This window comes from Equus przewalskii, chromosome 15 (assembly GCF_037783145.1).
Source record: "Equus przewalskii isolate Varuska chromosome 15, EquPr2, whole genome shotgun sequence".
Taxonomy (NCBI): Eukaryota; Metazoa; Chordata; class Mammalia; order Perissodactyla; family Equidae; genus Equus; species Equus przewalskii.
In genome coordinates, this window is record NC_091845.1 from 65,328,813 (window position 1) to 65,350,065 (window position 21,253).

The window sequence follows — 21,253 nt, forward strand, 5'->3', positions numbered from 1 at the left end:
AAGACTGACCAAAATAAACTACTATAACAATATAAATATGAGACAATAGAGACTTTAAACCCTAGAGCATGATTAGATAAACAAACATTACTTAACGTTAAAAAGAACCATTCACCCAGAAAGATATGACTATCCTGACTCTCAACATACATGTAAAAATAAAATTCTAAGAAAGTGATAAATCTTCAAATATAGATGGAGACTTTTTACACACTACTTCCAAAAACTGGTAGGTCAGCCAGAGAAATTAAGAAACTTGCCGAGTTTACATGAATGATAGGGTAAAGATTCAAGCCTGGCTGTCTAAACCCAAACTTGACTCCACTACCTAAGAAGACTTGGTGTCTAGCTTAACTCTGCCCTCGGTGCCTCTCTCCCTCTTATCTTTTCCACAGCCATGAGGCATCCTACGAGCAATAATAACAGTGGTTAGCAATGCTATAAGTGCTTTACATATTAATCCTCACAACAACTCTATGAGATAAACACGTTATTTTCCCCATTCTACAGACTAGTAAACTCACATAACAATGAAGACAGCTCTTCACTCAGCTCATCCAAAGCTGTCACCACTGTCTTTCCAGGCAGATAGCTTTATGTTTGGCTTCAGTGTTACCCATACCCATATGTCTTATCTTTCCTGGTAGAGTAGAAGCTCTTTAAGAGAACAAGACATCTTTATGCATCTTTGTAATTCCCATTCCCCAGACCCTGTTTCCCATTGTCTAGCAAGGTTCTTCATCCACAATAAGTGCCTCAAAATATATTTGGAATGGATTATTGTTTTCTTTTGTTAGGTGTAATTTGCTACGGTTTCCCAAGGAAATGCAAATGTAGTCACGGGATTGGCATAAATCTATTTTTGCAACAGAGTAGATGTGGAAAGTAAACGACCTTTACTTGTGTTTAGCCAACATATAATGTATTAGGCCACTTGCCAAATATGACGATTTACCGGAAAATCCAGAGCATGTAAAGCAAGCACGGCTCCTGCCCTCCGGAAGTTTCTATTTCAGGAACAACATGTGAATAAAAGATGGAACACTTGAATGGCCACATATTAGTTTGGATGAAGATGACATCCATTTTTTAAGCTAATATTTACATGCAGTAACTCATTTAATACTTACAACGTCCCTATGAATTAGATACTATTGTTTTCCACATTTATAGGTGAGGAAAGCAAGAACAGAGCAATTAAGTAATGTGCTCGATGTCTGAAAGACAGTAATTGTTGGAGGTGGGATTTTAACCCTGGCAGTCTAGCACTAGAAACTGTGCTCTTACACTATGCCATCTCTAACAGGACTAGACGGTTATGTTGATATCAAATCGTAAGTTTAAAAAGGAAAACCATAGTCATGTAAGAGTCCTGTCCCCTCACTACCACAAACAACTACAATTGACAGGGCAGCTTTCCTCCAAAGAGAGTCATAAGCATTTGCCGGAGAGGAAACACATTATGGGCCATGTGGTAGCTTGCATTATTGTTATTGATGCAATTCTTCCCATTAGAGGTAGAGTATATTTTCCTTACCCCCATAATTTATGTCAGGTCTGACCAAATGATTTGCTTTGGCTAATGGAATGTAAGTGGACATGACAATGTGCCAATTCCAAGCTTATACCTTAGAATGTTTCATGCATTTCCACTCATCTTTTTTGCACATGTACCATTGCCATGCCTTGGGTAGCCACTGATCCAAGCAGCATGAGAGACTCTTGCAACAGAAATGGACCCAATCTGCAACATGGAGCCAAGCATAACTGAGCTCAGCCTAGATCAGGCAAACCCCAGCTGACCCATAGACACTGGAATAAACAATTTTAAGCAACTGAGCTAGAGTGGTTTGTTACACAGCATTACTCTAGCAATAACTAACTGATACAGGCTGATGTCAGGGGTTGTAGCACTTTTAATTTAGCATCAATGACTATTGCATTCCTCTTCCCTTCTGACAACAGAAATGTCTGGGGCAAATAGGTGTTGGGTCCAAATTAGAAGAATAAATGTCAAATCAGAAAGATATATTTGGGAGTTTTCATTTCCTGCTATGCTGGCATTTTACTCACATATTAAAAGTCCCTGAAATATCGCTTGTTGGCTGTGCTGTCACGATCCGTTCTATAGACATTTTGATGCACTTTATTACAAACTTTAAAACCATATTAGCAGCTGTTATTTTATATCACAATGGATTAATAAGATGCATTTTCACAAATAAGACACATTTTAGATAGTTTTGAAAAAATTTCAGTGTGAAAATCTTGTGCCAGGATTCCACATTTTAAATGACACATTTCCAAGTAGCCTAAAGTGCAAATGCTCAAGTAATATGCCTATTTGTACTGTGCTTGAAACTATCAGCCCCTCAACAACCCAGGAAACATACAACCTTCCTACATATTGTGTTGTTTTCTATTGTGGCATATGAAATTCAGGAAGAATATTTCTCCTGGTTCTTATTGCAGGAGAGTTCAGTGGGTAGCAGTGAAAAAAATAATGAAAGTAAAATAAATATTTTTTTCAGGTTTCCATTGCAATACTTGAATAACGTACATGAGGATGATCAGAAAAGCATTGATTCCCCTTCAAATATTAGAATAATGGAATGTTCTATTGCCTTTTCATGTGGAATAATTAGGAAAGATAAGGAGTTTTTTTTTCTTGGAGGCAATCCTGCTTCCTATGGTGTTGCTAAGGAATAAGGAATTTTCCTTCCAACTGATCTTAAAAGAGATATCTAAGATCTATATCGCCTGTTTATGGATTACAGCTAACTTTACAGTCGTGCGTAAACTGTACATTTGAGGGCAGTAAGACACATCCCCTGTCTCACAATAAAAATATTATGGAACATTATATTTTCATATAGTAATGGTACTCTTATTTTACTAGTAGAAAGGTACAGTACTAATTTAATTGACTAACATAAAAGTCTCTCAAGTAAGATCAATACTTTATTTTCTCCTCAGTTGTCATCAACGAAGATTTAATTCAACCTGCATTCCTCAGCCCCCGAGGCAGAGCTGGGGGCCAGGTCTGCCCACTGCCCTGCTCTCTGCGGCACAGACACGAAACCCCTGGAGCAGCTTCACAGTGGGAGCGGTGGATCTCAACCTGGCTGCACATTAGAATCAACGGGGAAGCTTTTAACAGATGCCAATGCCCAAGCTCCTCCTCACCTCAATTAAATCGAATCTCTGGGGTGGGTTTGGGGTATTATTATGTTTTTAAAACTCCCCAGGTGATTCAAATGTGCTGCCAGATTTTCCACCCAAGGATTCAGGCTCTAAATGTTAGGGGGACAGGACACAAGCTAAGATCTCGGGTAGATGGGCTCACTTGGTGCCTGCCCTGTGTTCCTGTTGGGGTTGCTGAGGGAAGACCTACCCTGCTCAGTACCCACATTCGGCAGGTTTTTGTGGTGGTGGTGGTATCTCTTTTTCTTTGTACACTGAGGATCTTTATTGCCGTTGCTTCAATGCTTTGGAGTGCAGATCTCCCATTGACATCAATGGGGGTGCTGCTCCTGGAACGAGTCTGGAATGCACAATTGAGAGCTCCTCGGTGCAGCTGGAGAGGGAATTTTGCCCTGAGCTTTTTACACGCACCGTGGTTTAGGTTTCTTTCTTTCTGCTTTACTTCCTTTATTGTAATCTTGCATCCCCATGTCTACGCCTTGTGATTGTGAATTTTGACTTTGGAGTCACTCTTCTACTTTCTCCAAACTTTGCAGGTGTTGTCATTCTCTCTTTAGTTCTCCGTAAGGTATGCCCTGGGATGGATTTTCCTCTGAGTCAACAGATAGGAAGAGAGAGATAAGTCGTTTCACTCCTGACCAGGGTCAGATCTTGGACCAATGAGGTTAATCATTTAGGTCTCATGTTCCTGCTCAGTGTAATGAGTGCACCCAATGAAAGAAACTTTTCAGTTCCTTTCGATAAAGAGACTATACATCTGGGTAGGGGCCTCAGAGTCTGATGACATTGGGCATGTCACTGTCTTGTAGTTTATGAGGAAAACAATGTTTTATGAACTTTATAGTAGGGGTAGGGAAAGTGGGAACACTTGCCTGGGGATTTCTCTAGACTTCCATGCAGGGATACCCATGAAAGTCTACTCTATGTGAGTCATGGTTCTTCTGCCTTCTCCCAACCTAACAACAGTGACCCTATTTTATCAACAAAGGTGGCCAAATTGATAGTGGGACTTTTTCCCAGGAACATCACCAGAGTTCTGTCATGTTATAATGGACGGTATAAAAACATATGGCTGAAATAATGAACCCAGTCTTAAAATATTAAGTCTAAATCTGGCAATCTTTGGGTAGGGGTGGGGCACCCAATCTAGCTACACAAATTGCTTTGAGTGTGTAAGATTATGCAGTCTCTCAATTGGTTTGTAAAATACTTATAATGGCATTAGATTATATAACATGGCATCACTCCAGTCTTTTTCTCAGGAAAAAGTGAAAGACATTTTTTGATGGAGAATATTTGATTTTCATCACCTCCACTTTCCTTGGATAACTATTATTCCAATCTTCTAATCCAGAAAAATACAGGAATCCATGATAGTTCTCATTATTACAAATCCAACCTGCTGATTTTTCTTTCCTAGAGGACAATGGATGTTTTCATTTATAATCATATTGCCTAGTTGATACTTGGCTTCAAACTCTTGTCATCAAAACTGATGACAGAGCTCTCATTGGTATGGGATGAACTTCAAAGGGTGGACCCCATAAAACCTGCCAGGAGACTCCACTGTGTTGAATGATTTCTTTTTCTTTAATTAGTCACTTGGGGCCTTTTTTCAAATACAGTATTTCAAGAAATGGCAACGGTGGAATTCAGAACTTAGTTGAATACCTATGTCTTTATTATCTTTAGATAGGAATCACCTGTCCACAATCTCTGGTGTTTTTTCCTCCAAAAGAGTCCTTGGAAAAATGTAATCAGCGTAAAAAATTAATACAAAAGCCTTCACGTTTCAATTGTCATTTTTTTCTGCCTACAACTAAAGGGGAGCAGACTGTGACCGATTTCTTTGGGCTGGTAAATGGGAACTTGAACACAAAGTTAGTCAAGAATATTTCTGATAGTAAAGGAAAGGGAGCCAAATTGATGATGTTTTCTTATTTGCTATTCTTTAGTTCTGTGCTATTTGAAATAGAGAAAGATCTTCGAAAAATCATAGATTTTTGCTATGAATTATTTAACAAAACAAAGCAAAAAGACAGATCCATTTCCTTTAGTAAATCTGACACACCAATGCTCTCACAGCAAAAATGATCAAGCGTTGTAGAAACCCAAAATGGGAAATTTTCAAATTCCCATTCACATTTGGCTATAAGATTTCCTTACTGTCTCATCGGTTTTCAAAAGTGGGAAGGCTGTAATAAAAGGCAAGAGAAAGAACCAACTTAAATGTGTGGGGAATTTACCTGCAGGGTTACAGTTTTGAAAGGGCTCCAAAACACACAGAATCTGGGTGAATGTGCTGCTGCGCATCCACAGTCATTTTGGTGGGAGAAAAACAGCAAGGCAGGCACCCCACAGGCCAGCTCCTCCGTTCAGTACACAGAGCTTTGCACCAAACGGGAGTAAGAGGTTGCGAATGGGGAGAATCGGGAGCAAGTTGTTCACTGGGCAGTTGCTAAGCCTGCAGCAAATTCCCAGCGTAGGCTGAGCCTGGCAGAAGGCTGGACAGATATCTAAGTAAGCGGTGGATGGTGAAAATACAACTACATTTATACTAAAAGAAATCAAATCCATTGCTTAGCTGATCAGAACACTAATGTAAAAATGAGTCTGCAAGAGGCCCCAAAACGTTTATGCAAACATTGGCTTAATCAGTTGCTTTTTTATAAACATGACCAATGGGTTTAGAAGACATGAGGTGAAAAAGGGCAGGGGAGAGGATGAATGCGAAGGAAGAAACAAATTCAAGTCTAGATCGTATATAATTAAGATAAAGAATATATGGGTGAAAAGATGAAGATCTGAGTAACAGAGTAAAAAGGCTAAATGGAGCAGTCCCTAATTTATAAATGGTTAAGTGCCCAAACTAAGTTTCCACCTCATATTCTGCCCATCCTTCAGGGTACTTACACCAGGACTCCTGAAGCATTTCCACTGGCAAAGGAAAGTGGATACCCTCCTGGGAGGCTCTGGTGGCATAGACTGAAGCAATCCCAGAAATCCGTTGTTTTATCTTTAAAGTAAATGGAAATTTCATATTCTAATCCCAATTCTACCCATATTTATCCATAGAGGTTTCCTTCAAGTCTAGATAGGTCAATGTTCGCCATTAACGAAACGGCTTCACACCTTCCTTAGTACACACTATAACCCTCAGCACACGGAGCCGGGTTTGGAGAGGCAGTGATAAGGGAAGAGGAAATGAATTCTAAGCTACTAATAATGGGCCTTGACCTACTCAGAAGACTGAATAAAAGAGGCACCTACTTCTTAGAGGAACAAAGAGCCTTGGACTTTTATGAACAGTTCATCACAGGTTCTGGGCCACAAAAGGCATGACCCTGATGTGTTAAAGTAAATTGGTGTGTGGGAAAGAAGGATGGTGAGAGTAGATATAAACATAACAATGATGGGAGCGAAATATTGACAGATTACATTAACAGATTACATTTTAGATCCAATGCTTTCTTCCAGTCTCCATTCCCAACACCACTCAATCTCATCAAGACTTATCAAACTCCAGCCTGCATCGGAATCTCATGAAGATCTTGCCAAAATACAGATTCCTGGGCCCCACCCCCAGGGCTTCTGATTCTGTAGGTGTGAGACGGTGCCTGAGAATCTGCAACTATAACACATTCTTAGGTGAAGCTGATGCTGCTGTACCGTGGTCCACACTTCGAGAAACAGTGATCTAAACCATTCTTTATCACCGCCTCAGGGAAGGGATGCACAATGGAAATTTGAGGAACAATTCTGAGATTTGAATTTTTTTTTTAGGAAGATTAGGAAGATTGGCCCTGAGCTAACATCTGTTGCCGATCTTCCTCTTTTTGTTTTTTCCTCCCCAAAGCCCCAGCACATAGTTGAATATCTTAGTTGTAAGTCATTCTATCTAATTCTTCTATGTGGGATGCCACCACAGCAGGGCATGATGAGTGGTGCTAGGTCCACGCTGTGGATCCGAACCAGCGAACCCTGGGCCACCAAAGCAGAGCCTGTGAACTTAACCATTCAGCCATGGGGCTGGCTCCCTGACATTTGAATTTTGAATCCTAGACTTCAGGTAAAATAAAGGGGCATTTGCTACAGACAAAGATTTGGAAAATTACCTGAAGCACTAGACACAAGTCCTCCTTCCCTGGGGGGAGTTGATTAGAGCTTAGGTGCTGGTGAAGGCCCTGAGAAACGAACCTGGATTCTGACACCTCCACTGCTGAGTCTAGGGGTGGAGCTGAGGAAAAAATAACAGTTAATGGGATGTGAAAACACAGGGAACCTCCGCCCCAGCCCTGGGAAGGTGGGGAGACCTGAGAAGATATGGGTACATGGTATGTCTGAGCCAGGAGTTGGCAAGCTTTCTCTTAGAAGTTCAGATAGTAAATATTCTGGCCTTTGCAAGCCATATGGACTCTGTCACAACTACTCAGTTCTGCCATCAGCACAAAAGTAGCCACAGATAATATGTAAATGAATGAACGTGGCTGTGTTCCAATAAAACTTTATTTACATAAACAAGCAGCAGGGCGAGTTTGGCCTGGGGGCCGTAGTTTGCCCACCCCTGGGCTAAGATGACAGAGCTTCAAATAGCCTGCGAGAGCTTCCTACATGCCAGCGTGTTCCAGAAGCCCCAGAATTACACCATGTGTTAGAAAGCAGCATGGAAATTGGAAAGGATCTTGGACAGCTTCTCTGAGATCTCAGCCCCCAGCATGGTTCGGGAAGTAGCCAAGGTAACCTCTGGCCTCTAAAGGGCTTTGCCAAGGTCGAGGGATGCTAGGCCCCACTTTCCTGCAGTGGTCAGCACCAGGTAAGCCCCCAGACCAGTTACAACCCCCCACAAAGAAGAGAGAGGGAAGGCGACTCCAAATTTATTCTGTTTGCCTACCCTTGTAGAATAGAGGCTCAAAACAGAAATTGACTTATTTTTTAAAGTCAAGTGTATGTCTTATTGCTATGTTTGCAGGAATGAGCCATTTTACTTTTTTGTTAATTTGAAATTTTTTCTTTGAAATCTTGTGCATATTTTACACTTACAGCACATCACTAGCCACATTTCAAGTGCTCAATAGCTATGTGTGGCTAGAAGATACGATATTGGACCAAGCAGCTTTAGACACCGAGGTCTTCCCATTTCTCCTTAGAATGAGTTAAGAGGACGGTTGTTGTACAGGGAGAGTACAGGCTCCCAGCTGCTAGAGGCCTGGGTGGAGGAGGAGGAAAGGAATTCATAAAAGCCTCTGTTTACAGGCAGTGGTGAGACCAGAAGGACAAAAGACCTCGTGGGACACCATTTGTAGGGAATTTGAATAATTCAGGTTAATATCAAGGTCTGTGTACATGACCATTCTAGGAAGACTTGCACCACGGGTTAATTAAAAAATCTAAATGTAGCAACATTTCCCAGCCATTACTCACTTGTAATAATTTTCGAGTAAAAGATGAATAGAGTAGTAAATCAATGTTATTAAAATAATTTACAATTCATCAAGAATAATAAACAAATAGAATAACTTGATGTTCACACATTTCTAAGAGAAACACCTATAATTTACATATACATCACAGTACATAGTTTAAAGTTCAATTACCACCTATGGGTAAAAATTGGAGAGTGGACAGTTCACCCAGACACTGGTGTTTCAGGTTCAAAATGGGACGTCTCGTAATTTCGGGTGCATTGAGAGTCCTGCTCTATATTGAATGATTTCACAAGATCTATGTGCTTCATCTCTAGGCCAGTGGGTTCAGAAGTTTAAGTGTCACTCAGAATTGGATCCTTAGAACCTCACAAACCAGGCCAGATCTGGAAACGTAGACTCTAAGGTGGAGTGAAGAGCCCCTTTGTGGGGTGGGGAGGCGGTCTGTAGAATTTGGGGGGCACTGCTGGTAATGCTGCACCAACAAAGGCGGTAAAACACTGCATTTCCACGGGCTAGAACAGCTAACAAAGATCACTCCCTTTTAACTTGTATCAAAACAGGGAGTGAGTCAGTTGTTCACAGATTTCTGGATAAATATGAAAACGATATTTTTAAAATCAGGTGAAAATATTCTGTTTAATGTTTTAAGAAATTAAATTCATGAGGTGACAGTAGATTATCACGGATTTCTGCTTGGGCGAGACCTTCCCCGTCTCTCTAGATCGGCACGGTCCTACAGAAAAACACTGCAGGCCACATACATCATTTTAAATTTTCTAAACAAACAAGTGAAAACACTTTAAATAATATTTCATTTGACCTAGTGTATCAAAAATATGATTTCAACATGTAATCAATATAAAATATTATTAATGAGATACTTTACATTTTTTATACTAAGTCTTTGAAACTTGGTGCATATTATATCTTAGAGCCCGTCATGGGCCACAATTCAAGTGCTCAATAGCCACAGGTGGCTAGCGGCTACCATATTGGACAATGATGTCTCTGATATCCCATGATCACCAGGAAGTGACAAGGAACAAGACCTGCTTCCTGCTAGACGTGGCCAGAGCTCTCTTCCCCTTCAACCAGCACAAAGCTGCCTCACGAACTGAGTTCAGTACAGTCAGCAAATTTCACTGAATGGAGAGTCTTAATATCACTGATTTAAGCATGTGACTTGTGTGGAGACCCTGATTATTTCTACCCGCAAAATAGGAATAATGCTTAGCTGTTAATGACAGCTAAGTGTCAAACAGCAAGCACTCAGCATGACACCTCGAGCTGATCACAGGTCCTTTGCCTTTTTTCTTTTTAAAGGAAATTGAAGCCTTTAAATGATTTCTTGAAATTGCATTCTTTTTATTCTTAGATTTCATAAGTAGCATACGCATTGGGAGATGGGGAGAAAGAGAGGAAAAGTTCGTGTCTTTACAGCTGACATGTTCCCTGGGAAAAAGTCCCAGGGAAAAATAGTTGGAGTGGAGGAGAAAGAGATCCTCCTGCAGCCCCATCTTGCCTAATTTGCTAGAGCCTCCTGCTGTGGGGATAGTCTGGCCGAAGTGGCCGGTATCACCTCAGGTCACAAACTGCCAAACAGGAGGATGACACTGACAAATGTGATTGAAATCTGCTTTGAAAAACGTAAAATAAAAATGTGGATTAGCCGGCATGTTAAAGGAGCTGTTTTCTTGTCTCTCGGGGAAGAGAAGGCTACTCTCCCAAGGCAGCCGGCAGCTGAGCTTTGAAATGCCCAGGATTCGAAAGGTATGATTCTTAGAATCCATCATCAATGTATTTACAGCAAAATCAGTGACTTGCCAGGTTTTCTGGGGATTTTAGGAGACTCAATGTGTCTTTTTCTTCCACCACGAGGAGAACAAAAGGTTCATGCCATTTGGGCTAGCCTATCTGGTTTTGAACCATAGTGATTGATAATCTCACAAAACATCCCCAGAGGAAGTCAAGCGCATGGGTGTGTCTATACAACCTGAGCCAAAATGGACCAGGCTGAAAATGTTTTGCCACCTGAATGAGCTGCTGGGCTGCCAAATTGGCTCGAGAAGGCACATCCAGGACCAGTGAGCAGAAGCTGCTGCAAATAATTTCCAATTCATTATTTGGAAAGGCCTTCTAAAAATCAAGAGCCCCATAATGGCATGGACTCTAAGAGAAGGGAGCTTCACATCAATGGGTCCATCTAAGCCTGGATCAGTGGTCATTTCTCAGGCAAGTTGCATTGGGAAATCCTACATTCTGCAAAGTTTCTTCATTCCACCAACATTCATTGAAAACCTTTATGCGCTCAGCACTGAGGTCACAGAAATGAAAAAGACATGGTCTTAGCTCTCAAATAACTCTGAGGTTCATGACTGTATCCATGTTTGGTGTCTAAAATCACAAAGTTAAGTCTCAAATTGGGTGGGCTTGAAGGAGTGTGGCCCATTCTGGGTCCCACATTCACATAGGCAGCCTACGCCAACAAGGCAGAGAAATCAAATCAAACCACTAGTGATGATATATGCCTCAGGTCACGCCAGCCTGCCTACATGGAATCTTTCTCTCCTTCTCGGTTTATCTATTATTTTCCAAGTGCCAGGTAGGGCCCTATCTCCCCCAGAGACCCTTCTTCAACAACCCAAACTGGATGATCTCTCTCTTCTTGGAAATCTCTTCTATTACACATGCAGTCAACATCATCATGCTCTAGTCATTTCATGCATTTTTGTCTTCCCAGTAAGATTACAAAGTTCAGGGGCAAATATAGTCTGCATTTTCCTGTATCTTTAGCTATGACTGTTTTAGTTTTTCGTATGAATGGGGAAAATTATTGATTGAATGAATTGAAAATTTAAGAGTATTAAGAATATTGACAAATCAAGTATGTTAAAAATAAATGGCCTCAAACAAGAAAATCAATGAGAAAATTACTTCCTGGCATTTAGGAAACGAGCACATACGGGTAGGCACAAGAAAAGACACAGAAATGCAGAGATCCATGCTATAGGAATTCAAATATTTGTTGAATTACTAAATTAATCAATATTTGAAATTCAATATGTACATAAATTATTAAACATTAGGAATTCTATACATACCTGGTTCTTGGTAGTGTATGCTCAATACAAAAGGCTTTACTGGATAATTTGATTTAAAAATAAAATCATGTCCCTATTGTGCTCTCTTTCTGTAACAGAGTTTCTTGTTGTTGTTTACTGATTTAAGTATGAAATTAAGTCAAAGCTCTCTTCATATCGTCTAAGAGTTTCCTTACAGTACTCAAGCAGTGCTCAATAACATGGGCCAAGCAAACCAGCACACAAAGGCCAACCAAACATCATCCTCTGGAAAAGGCTCTCCCAGTCCCAACTGAGGGTCACCTTCAACTGGTACATTTCAATCTTCCCACCTGTCTACGTGTTCAACCAGGGCAGAATTTGACCTCAACAAAAAAAGAAAACTCATTAAAAATGTTGTTTCATTCGCTTTGTGTAGGAAAGATAGTGAGTCAACTGCTACTACATTTTAGCTCCCAGAGAAATACCATATGATTCATCTAGAGATATTTTAAAGAATTAAGGACTTTAAGAAACATTTTTATTATTTAAATATATAATGATTGGAGTCAAGTCATTTGTTTGTGCTGGTAGAGATAAAGAAATACAGTGAACTAAAACCCAAACCTAAGATAGTCAGTAATTCTGTCTTACCCATGAAGACTGGTTCAGAGCAAATTTCAAGTAACATAGTGACCAGGAGTAAAGTACACTTCCTTTCCTTTTATTTATCTTCTTTCCTTATGGAGGTATTCATGTCAATGATATAGAACAAACTTGGAAAAAGAAAACAGACAGTGAAAAGAAAACAGTTCATGAGTAGTCAGCTATCAAATAACTGGTAGGCATCTAGAACAGCCTTTCTGTCATGGCTGAGAGAAAGACAGAGGAATGACCACACTCATGGCAGCCCCACTCCTCAAAGTGCAAACCTCAAGGAAGAAGAAATGTGAACGATAGACCCAACTGTGTCAGCCTGGAGTATTAAGGTTATGCTCATCTGATATCCACATTACAAGGCTTTTGGGTCTCAGTGTGCCTATAATGAGAATAGTTCTTTCATGTCCAGGTTACTCCACCTTGGATCTCTCTGAAAACTCCAGGAATATGCACACAGCCCAGGGGTCCATATCTTGATTACTGTCTTTGCCTAAGAAGAGAAAGCTAAAAATCCTTGCTCAGTCACCCCAAAGGAGCTCAATCCCCTTTAGCTCTTGTCATTCTTGTGTCACACTCGGTACCCACCTTGCCCCAAGCTAGACAATCTTCAATGACCTTGACAAGCCCTGCCTCTGACACCTGGAGACCACCAGTCACTGAAGAAAAGGGCCTTAGTGACATGGGATCTTCATTACCATGGTGACCTCCCAGTACTTTCCCCAGGTTCAAGGGATGAGGGGCTGAAAATCTCTTTCCCATGGAGTTATATCTTTCTGTCACAGCTTCATATCACCTTAGGCCTAGGCTCCTTTGTTAAAGCCCTTTAGTTACACACCTCTTTCTATTTACACACACTCACATGCATACACACATGCATGCTCACGGCATGACTCCTGTTGCTGAAGTATCATAATCTTTGTCATACTTATTGAAGGATTATTGTATTAAAGGCTTCATTGTCAATAATTCATTCAATCTTCACAACAACCCTTTGAGGTGGATTCTATTAACCCCATTTTATAGATGACAAAACTGAGGCACACGTAAGCTGGGAAGTATACAGCCAGGATCTGAACCAAGTAGTCTGTCTAGAGGCCAAATTCTGTTCTGTACCTACTACTACCCACCACCCCCACTCCTGACCTCCACATCCCAACCAGAGAGTAAAAGAAGCTACCACAAAACCCACAGAGATCTAGTGACATGCTCCAGGTCACGGAGAGATTGTGAGAAATCAGTTTTCGTGACATTCAGGTGAATTGCCTCTGTGTTGGGCAATATATAGTGACTTGGTCTGCGTTTTGGGCAGAGGTCTGGCAGAGGATACTCTGAGGACCGCGTCTCTCCAGAATCTGTGGATGTGCTGCGGTGAGTTTGGTGTCCCGAGCCACAGAGAGGTTTTTCCCATCCATTCTCCGCATTAGCAGTCAGCCCTGCTTCCTGCCCAAGCCTTAAATTCCCTTTGTAAAGGAGCTGGCTCTGGCTTCTTCTTACTGCGTAAGAGCCTGCTCTTGTCTTAGCCTGATGTCTCCAAGTCTTCTGTGTCTAGGGTTTATTTGTCAGATGTAAGCATTGTCAAAACCTTTCTAGATGAACTTCTGAGAGTCTGCAGTGCGTCTGGAGACCATATTGGATTTAATAGCGAATCATTTCTACAGTATCTACTGGATACAGAGAGTGTATTTTTGGGCTGAAGCTTATGCATTTTCTGTGTCATCTTGTAATTAAAGTGGACAGTAATTGTCCACTTCCAAAGTGTGAATGGACTAAAAATTATTGTACTATTTCCCCTTACGACAAAGGGGGTACCAGAACTACCCTGATTCCATTTATTTTTAACACTCCTCTCCCCACCAAAGAGGACAAGATTTGCCATTTTGTAAGAAACCATCTGATTCATCTTGAACCTCAATGAATCCAAAGTTTAATTCTATGTGACATTTCTGGTGGTGCATTATATTTTTGCAAAAATAAAATCCCTTTGATTAAAATTTCACACCTAGCTGAGGACCATGAAACACTGATTACCTGGTCCAGCCCTAGCCCAGCATTGCCAAAAGGTTTACAAACCTCAATACAACTTGAGGGGAACTTGGCCTAGGCTTCAAGTTAGTGGAATCAGTCAAAGCCCAAGGCATTTGCCAGGTGGCCTGTTCCCTGCCCTGTGTCAGCAGCTCTAAATTAGGCACATGCTCTTTAAACCAGCCATGAAAATGATTGGCCAATAGAGCCAGAGCCCAGAGGAAATCTGAACAGGCTGGCCGTGACTGAGGCCAAGGGCACACAAGAAGTTCAGCATTCCTCTCCTCTGTCATCCTCTCTGGGTTTTGGGGGCAAAAAGCAAAGTTTATTCTCCGAAAGCAGATGCTCGAGTTCCCGTGACATTGAAAGAAATAGAAAGAATTACAAATGCCCAGATTTGCAAACATTGGTGTTATGAAATAGAGGCAGGGGCAATCTTCAGGCTAATGATATTATAGAAGTGTTTGTAAAGCCTCAGGCTTAAACATCTCTAGTGCCATAACTAGCTACTGTTTTAAAAAGGACATTAGGTTTACATTTGCATCTTTGAGATAAAGATTTTATGTCAGCAGTTCAGCCCTCTGGACAGCATAAAATCATAAGAAATGCCGTCTGGGTTATACCAGTTGTCCTCAAATCCAATGTTTGGTCTTTGATGACAGTTTGTGACCCAGGCACTCTGTGATCTCACCCTCCAAAGGTTAGAGGATTTGTGTCTAAAGCATTATCCATAAATTTAAACCCTTCTCAAAGTCGTTCATGTTCTCAACTTGCATTGCTTTCTGTACGCTATCTACATACCATATAAAATAATATTTTCTCATGTGTATTCTTGAACACTTGCTAGTTTCAAGGAGGTTCATCAGTTCTCTAATTACTAAAGTTGGTGAACGAGTTCTATGATCACCCCTTATGATTAGATAGATTTTAATCATACGGAAGCTCACACTCTGGTGGAGGATGAACTGACACGTGTCAAGACTGAAAGCAGGAGACCAGTAGGGTAGCCCAGAAATGGTCCAGGAAAAGTATAGAGAGAGGCTGAACTGGGCGAGTAGCACGAGGTTGGGAGAAGAGGGCATGGATGCGAGCTATGTTTTAGCCCTAAAACCATCACAATTCATCTTACAACCTCAAAGTAGAGTCAAAACCTTCTGAGAGCCTTTAGAACCCTTTAGCCAAAATAATGAGTGTTGAGACAGAATTAATGAGAGGAAGCAATGGATGGAATCTGGGACAGAAAACCTGCTAGGGAAAAATCTGGAATCTGGCAGTCATTTGAACAATGTGGTAGAAGAGCAGGGCAAAAGAAAGGGTTCATTTTAAAATATTTGGAAGATTTTGATCTGAACAAGGATATAACAAAAAAAGGGGCAGATGCAATATAGGCAAAAAACCATGAAATAGTGTGGAGGATGGAGGGTCGAGGCTGGACCCAATTTTGGAAAATAAGCATTAGATGCTCCAGCAAGGCACTGACAGGATCCCTGAGAATTAGGGACGCATGAGACCACCTGACAGATGCATGGAGGTGTGACCCACACGAGTCCCAGAAAGGAACAGAAGAAGCAAAAAAAAGCGACTGATGACTTTAAAATTAGAAAAACTAAATTTGGGCTTATTATGCCCAAGAGGAATATAGCCTGATGCACAATTTATGCAAATTGATAAAGCTGATTACACAAATTAGCCAAGGCTTTGGCTTGTTTTTTCTCTGGTCAATAAATCCCCCCCCTCTTCTTTTTCCTTTTTTTCCCCAAATTCAGTCTACCACTAGGGGTGATTACAACAAACCCTCTTATTAGTTGTGGTGGCCAATTACTTGAAAATACTAAGTGGAAATAGTTTCTCACTTCAGACTCTTGGCCTGAACTTTTAGGACGCTGAAGGAGCAGGATAGATCAGAATAGTTAGTTCTCCCATGAGAGTGACATAGTTAATTTAACATAGCACAAAACCATCCCTAAGGAGATTGTCCATTCAAACGACCCTCACTGAAGCCCCATCCAAGTTTCACTGAGCAGAATGAAACACATTGTTGTGGAATATTATTAATATACATCTCAGCCAGTCCTCAGAGCCACCCTAGGAAACGGAATCTATGATTATCACTCAAATGTGAGAAACTGAGTTTTAGGGATAAGTAACCTTCCCAAGGGCACAGAATCAGGAGGCAGTGGAAGCAAGACTCAAATCCAAGTCATACTCCTCTATCAAAAGAGGTTTATCACTTAGGATCAATCCCCTCAGCTCGAGAAGTAGGGCCCACAAAGCCCAATTTTCTAGTTCAAGGGCTCACCCTTGTGTGTGAGGTTTTTGAGAGTCTAAGTACACTGCAGGGTGGAGGGCAAGGCTCCATACAAGGCTCCTGGTGGGGGTAGTGTGGTGCAGTGGTTAGAAGCACGGGGCTTCAGTGTTCTGTCACTTTCTACTGGTACCGACCTACACCTAGTAACCTACAGTTACTATCTCCAAACCTCGATTTTCTCATCTGTGCAATGAGGAAACTATATTACAGAACTTTTCTTATGAATTGCTGTAAAGATCAAATGAAAAAAATTTAAAGAACAAAAAACACAATGCCTGGCCAGGAGAAATTTGCCAATAAACCATTAACTATTAGGACATCCTTAGTGACAGACAGAGTCTATGTATTATTTAACAAAACATCCCTGTAGCGCTGAGGAAGCAGCAGCTGCCCTTCATGTATTACTCACTGAATGCTGATACCCGGTCTATGAGGTAAGTATTGTCACCAGTCCCATCATACAGTGGGGGAAACGGAGGTCCAGCGAAGTCGCGAGCCCCAGGACTCGGAGCTGGAGAAGGGGTCGCCCTCCATCAGTTCACGCAGGGCAGCTGTGCCCCAGTGCTCTGCTCCACCCACAGCCTCAGACCACAGATCCCTGCTCTCTCTTCCCTGCTTTGTTTAGTTTCCGCATGAACTTAAGCCACTATCAGAAGCCACTCTATGCTCCTGAAAAGTACAGGCAAATACAAATAAGAGGAGCCACATTGTCAATGATCAGGATTCTAACAACAAACAGAAGCATGCACTCTAAGAGCCTTCAAGAGAGAAACATCCCCAGAGAGCCTTGATCCCCAGTGACTTGTTTCATTCAACTTTCTTCTTTTATATTTAGAGCATTCTCTTTGATGAGGCATACCATTTCCTGTGAATGAAAAAGGATAAAGTAACAAGGAAAGGAAATCTTGTCCAAAAAAAAAAAAATACCTCTGTTTTGTTCTTTCCTCTTTGACCTGCCCTGATGCTAGCTGTGGGCTTTGATGACTTAATGGGACCTCCCCACAGCCAAAGGACAGCCAAAAGACAAAGGAGCTGTCCATCAATGTGCAGGGACTAGTACTGCCACCAAGGTACAGATTTCATTTCTCCCATTTGTTGACATGTGACCAATGAAGTCACCAGGGCAAGGAAGAAAGTCTAGAGAAAAAAACAAAAATCCGCGTGTTTTAGCAAGAGACTTAAATAAAAATGAGCTTCCTCCTTAGTGGGTTTTTCCTCACTAAGCATTCTCCAGTCATTTATTAAAGCATTTTTAAAAGTCCACCTAGTACCTAGAGATCACTTACTGCATCTCACTGTCGCTGTTCTTAGTGGTGACAATTTGTCCAAAGAAACCACTGGCAACATTTGGGGCACATTTTTAAACCATAGGAAACATGAGGAAATATAATACTGCCTATGTGAAATATAAAGAGGAATCATGGAAAATCGCCATCCTAAGAGAAGCAGAGAGGTCTCTAGAGTGGAACTCACAAGCCTGGATACGAATTTATCTCCATGCAAAGAGAGGAGGCTAAAATCAGAGAAAGTGGAAACAAGTTACTCTGGTATAAAATTATAGCTTTGGAGAGAAAGCAAGACACAAGAATATGTTAATATTAACAGGACAACGGCTTTTTCTTCCTTTTAATTATTGTGTGGGGATAATATAGTACCAGCTGACTGCTCTTAGAGTAACTTTGTGATCTCAAAGAGTTCACAAGGAGAGCAACCCCAAATCTGAGAGTCTTAGGGTCTAAATTACTAAGAAGGAGAATTAATGGACAAATTGGTCAGCAGTTGACTGGGACACTTACTTTTAGTTTGGGTGGATCTAGGAAAGGACATAAATTCCAGGTATGATCAAGAGAGCAGATCCACACAGGCAAAAATTCTTTCCTGCACCTTCTTGCTAAAAGCTTCTTAGCCTTTCTTCCCATACAAACTAATATGCCAAACTTAAAATCCTATGAAAGAGCTTGTCCCACCAAGCTTTAGAGAAAGATGGTAGGCAAAGTAGGCCTGGAGGTTATCTCAAGATTTCTACTGAATTAACAGAGAAAGACCCTCTGAAACAAACTGCCAGCATGACAATTGGAAGGGTCTGTCTGTTAATTTTCTCTCCCTATACTTTCACTGCTCAGCACCTCCACAACTCTCAGGAAAGTTGAGGGACCACCATGTCACTGAATCCAATGAGCCATTTCCCTCCTCATTTTCCTGGAGCCCTCAGTAATAGGCAACAATGTGGGCCAATGGAAGCACGCACTTCCTCTGCATTCCGTGACACCATGCTCTCCTGAGTTTCTTCCTAGCTATCTAGACAATCCTTATTAATATCTTCTAGCCTTCTCCTATCCAAATTTATATTTCAGAGTTTCTCAAGACTTGTTCCTGGAGCTGCTTGCCTTCTTACTATTGGTTCTCTTCCTGGCGGATCTATTGATGTCCATGGCTTCAATTACTCTCTGCCTACCTATGACTCCTTAATTTACGTCTCTAGCCTAAACATCTTCCAGTCTTCACTGGGATGTCTCAAAGGCATTCACATTAAGCATGTCAAAGGCCAGACTCATGGTCTGTCCTCCATCCTGGACCTCCTCCAATATTTCTGATCTCAGCCAGTGACATCTCCATCTAGATAGGTGCAGAGGCCATAAATATGCCTCTTCCTCATTATCCATCAATTTTATTTTCTGAATATTACTAGGATCTTTCTCTTCTCCATCTCCACTGCCACAACACTATTCTAAGCTTCTTCCACATCTCATCTGCAATATCTGCTAAATAGATCATCCCATATTACCCCACGCTCCCCTCTCATCCATGCCCGCCTAGCAGACAGGGCTATTTTATGAAAATGGAAATCTTATCTGTGTATTCTCTTACTTAAAGCTCTTTACACTTTCTCATTTCTCTGAGGAGAAAACATCAGTCTCTAACATGGCCTAAATACAAAGGCCTGTAAAATAAGGGACAGGTGTAACTTTATACTATCACCTTTACTATATCCCCCTTAATCTCTGCTTCAACCATACTTTCCTTTTCCATGATCTGTTCAACACCTGACTATGCTAACCTCCCTTCAGTTCCTCCAAACGGCCATGTTCCTGCTTGCCTCAGAGTCTTTGCACATGCCTGGGCCTTTTCTCTTACTCGTTCTTCAGAGCTCAATGACACATTATATCCTTAGTGAAGGATTCTGTGACCTCTCAGTCAAGTCCTCCCTTTTGATCATTATTTAGCCTCTGAAATTTTCCTTCATATTACTTATCATATGTGTGTACATGTATATATAAATATATTCACTAAATGCATGCTCATTCTAGTGAACATCAACTATGACCCAGAGCCTCTGACCAGGCAACCTAAAGCATAAGAGACATTATGGGGCATCTGTAATGACTGCTGTGGTAGATCAATTTCATTGATGGCCCAATAAATGACTCCTTATTATCCACATCCTTCACAATGTGAATTTGCAACTCATCCCATCAAGAATTAGAGTTGATTTCTCCATCTCTTGAATCTGGACTGGCTTTGAGATTTGCTTGGGGCAGTAGAATGTGGGAGGAAGTGATGGTGTGCCAATTCCAAGCATGGGGCCTCAAGAGCCTTTGCACGCTTTCACTCATTCTTTTGGCCTCTGCCTCTGCCATGTGAACAAGTCCAGCATAGCCTGTAAGAGGATGAAGCAAAGCTGAGCCACCCCAGCTGAACTCTTCTTAGACCAGAAGCAACTAGTCAACCCACTACTTGAACACAGACTCATGAGCAAGCCCAGATGAGCTCAGCCAAGCCTGGCCCAGATCAACAGAACCATCCAGTTAAACTATAGACTCATGAAAAACTAAATGGCTATTGTTTTAAGCCACTGACTTTTGGAGTGGTTTATTAATTAGTACTAGCTAACAGATTCAACTTTGTTGTTGTTACTGCCATCAAGTGGATTATGACTCCTAGTGACCCAGGGTACAGGAGAGTGGAACCCTGCCCAGTCTTTTTGCATCATCCTTTCATCTTCTGATGCTATATCAGACAGTGCTCTGTGGCTACTCATAGGGTTTTCATGGCCAATTTTTTGGAAGTAGGTAGCCAGGTCTTCCTTCCGAGTCTGTCTCAGCTTGGAAGCTCTGCTGAAACCTGTCCACCATAGGTGATTCTGCTCGTATTTGAAATACTGATGGCATAGCTTTCAGCATTATAGCAAAGGCCACAATATGACAACCATAGGTGGTGTGGTTCCCTGACCAGGAAAGGAACACAGGCTACAGCAGTGAGAGCACTGAATCTTAACCACTAGACCAACAGATCCAGCTCCCAGCTAAAAACTTCTCTATGATGTACAGTTTATCCAAGGATAATATATTTAGAGCTTCAAATGTTTAGCTATTAATAAATAATCCAGTGCCTTCTCCTTTCCCTTTCCTCTTCTCTGGGTAGGTGAGCACATATTTTACAGAACAGTGAAGTCATCACCAAATATAGCCCTATGAAACGATTATAGGTGAAACATCCCCTCCATGTTTCTACAGAAATTTCATCAGAAAAAAAGTATCAACAGAAAAGACATGTTTAGTCTCCATTAATTATGT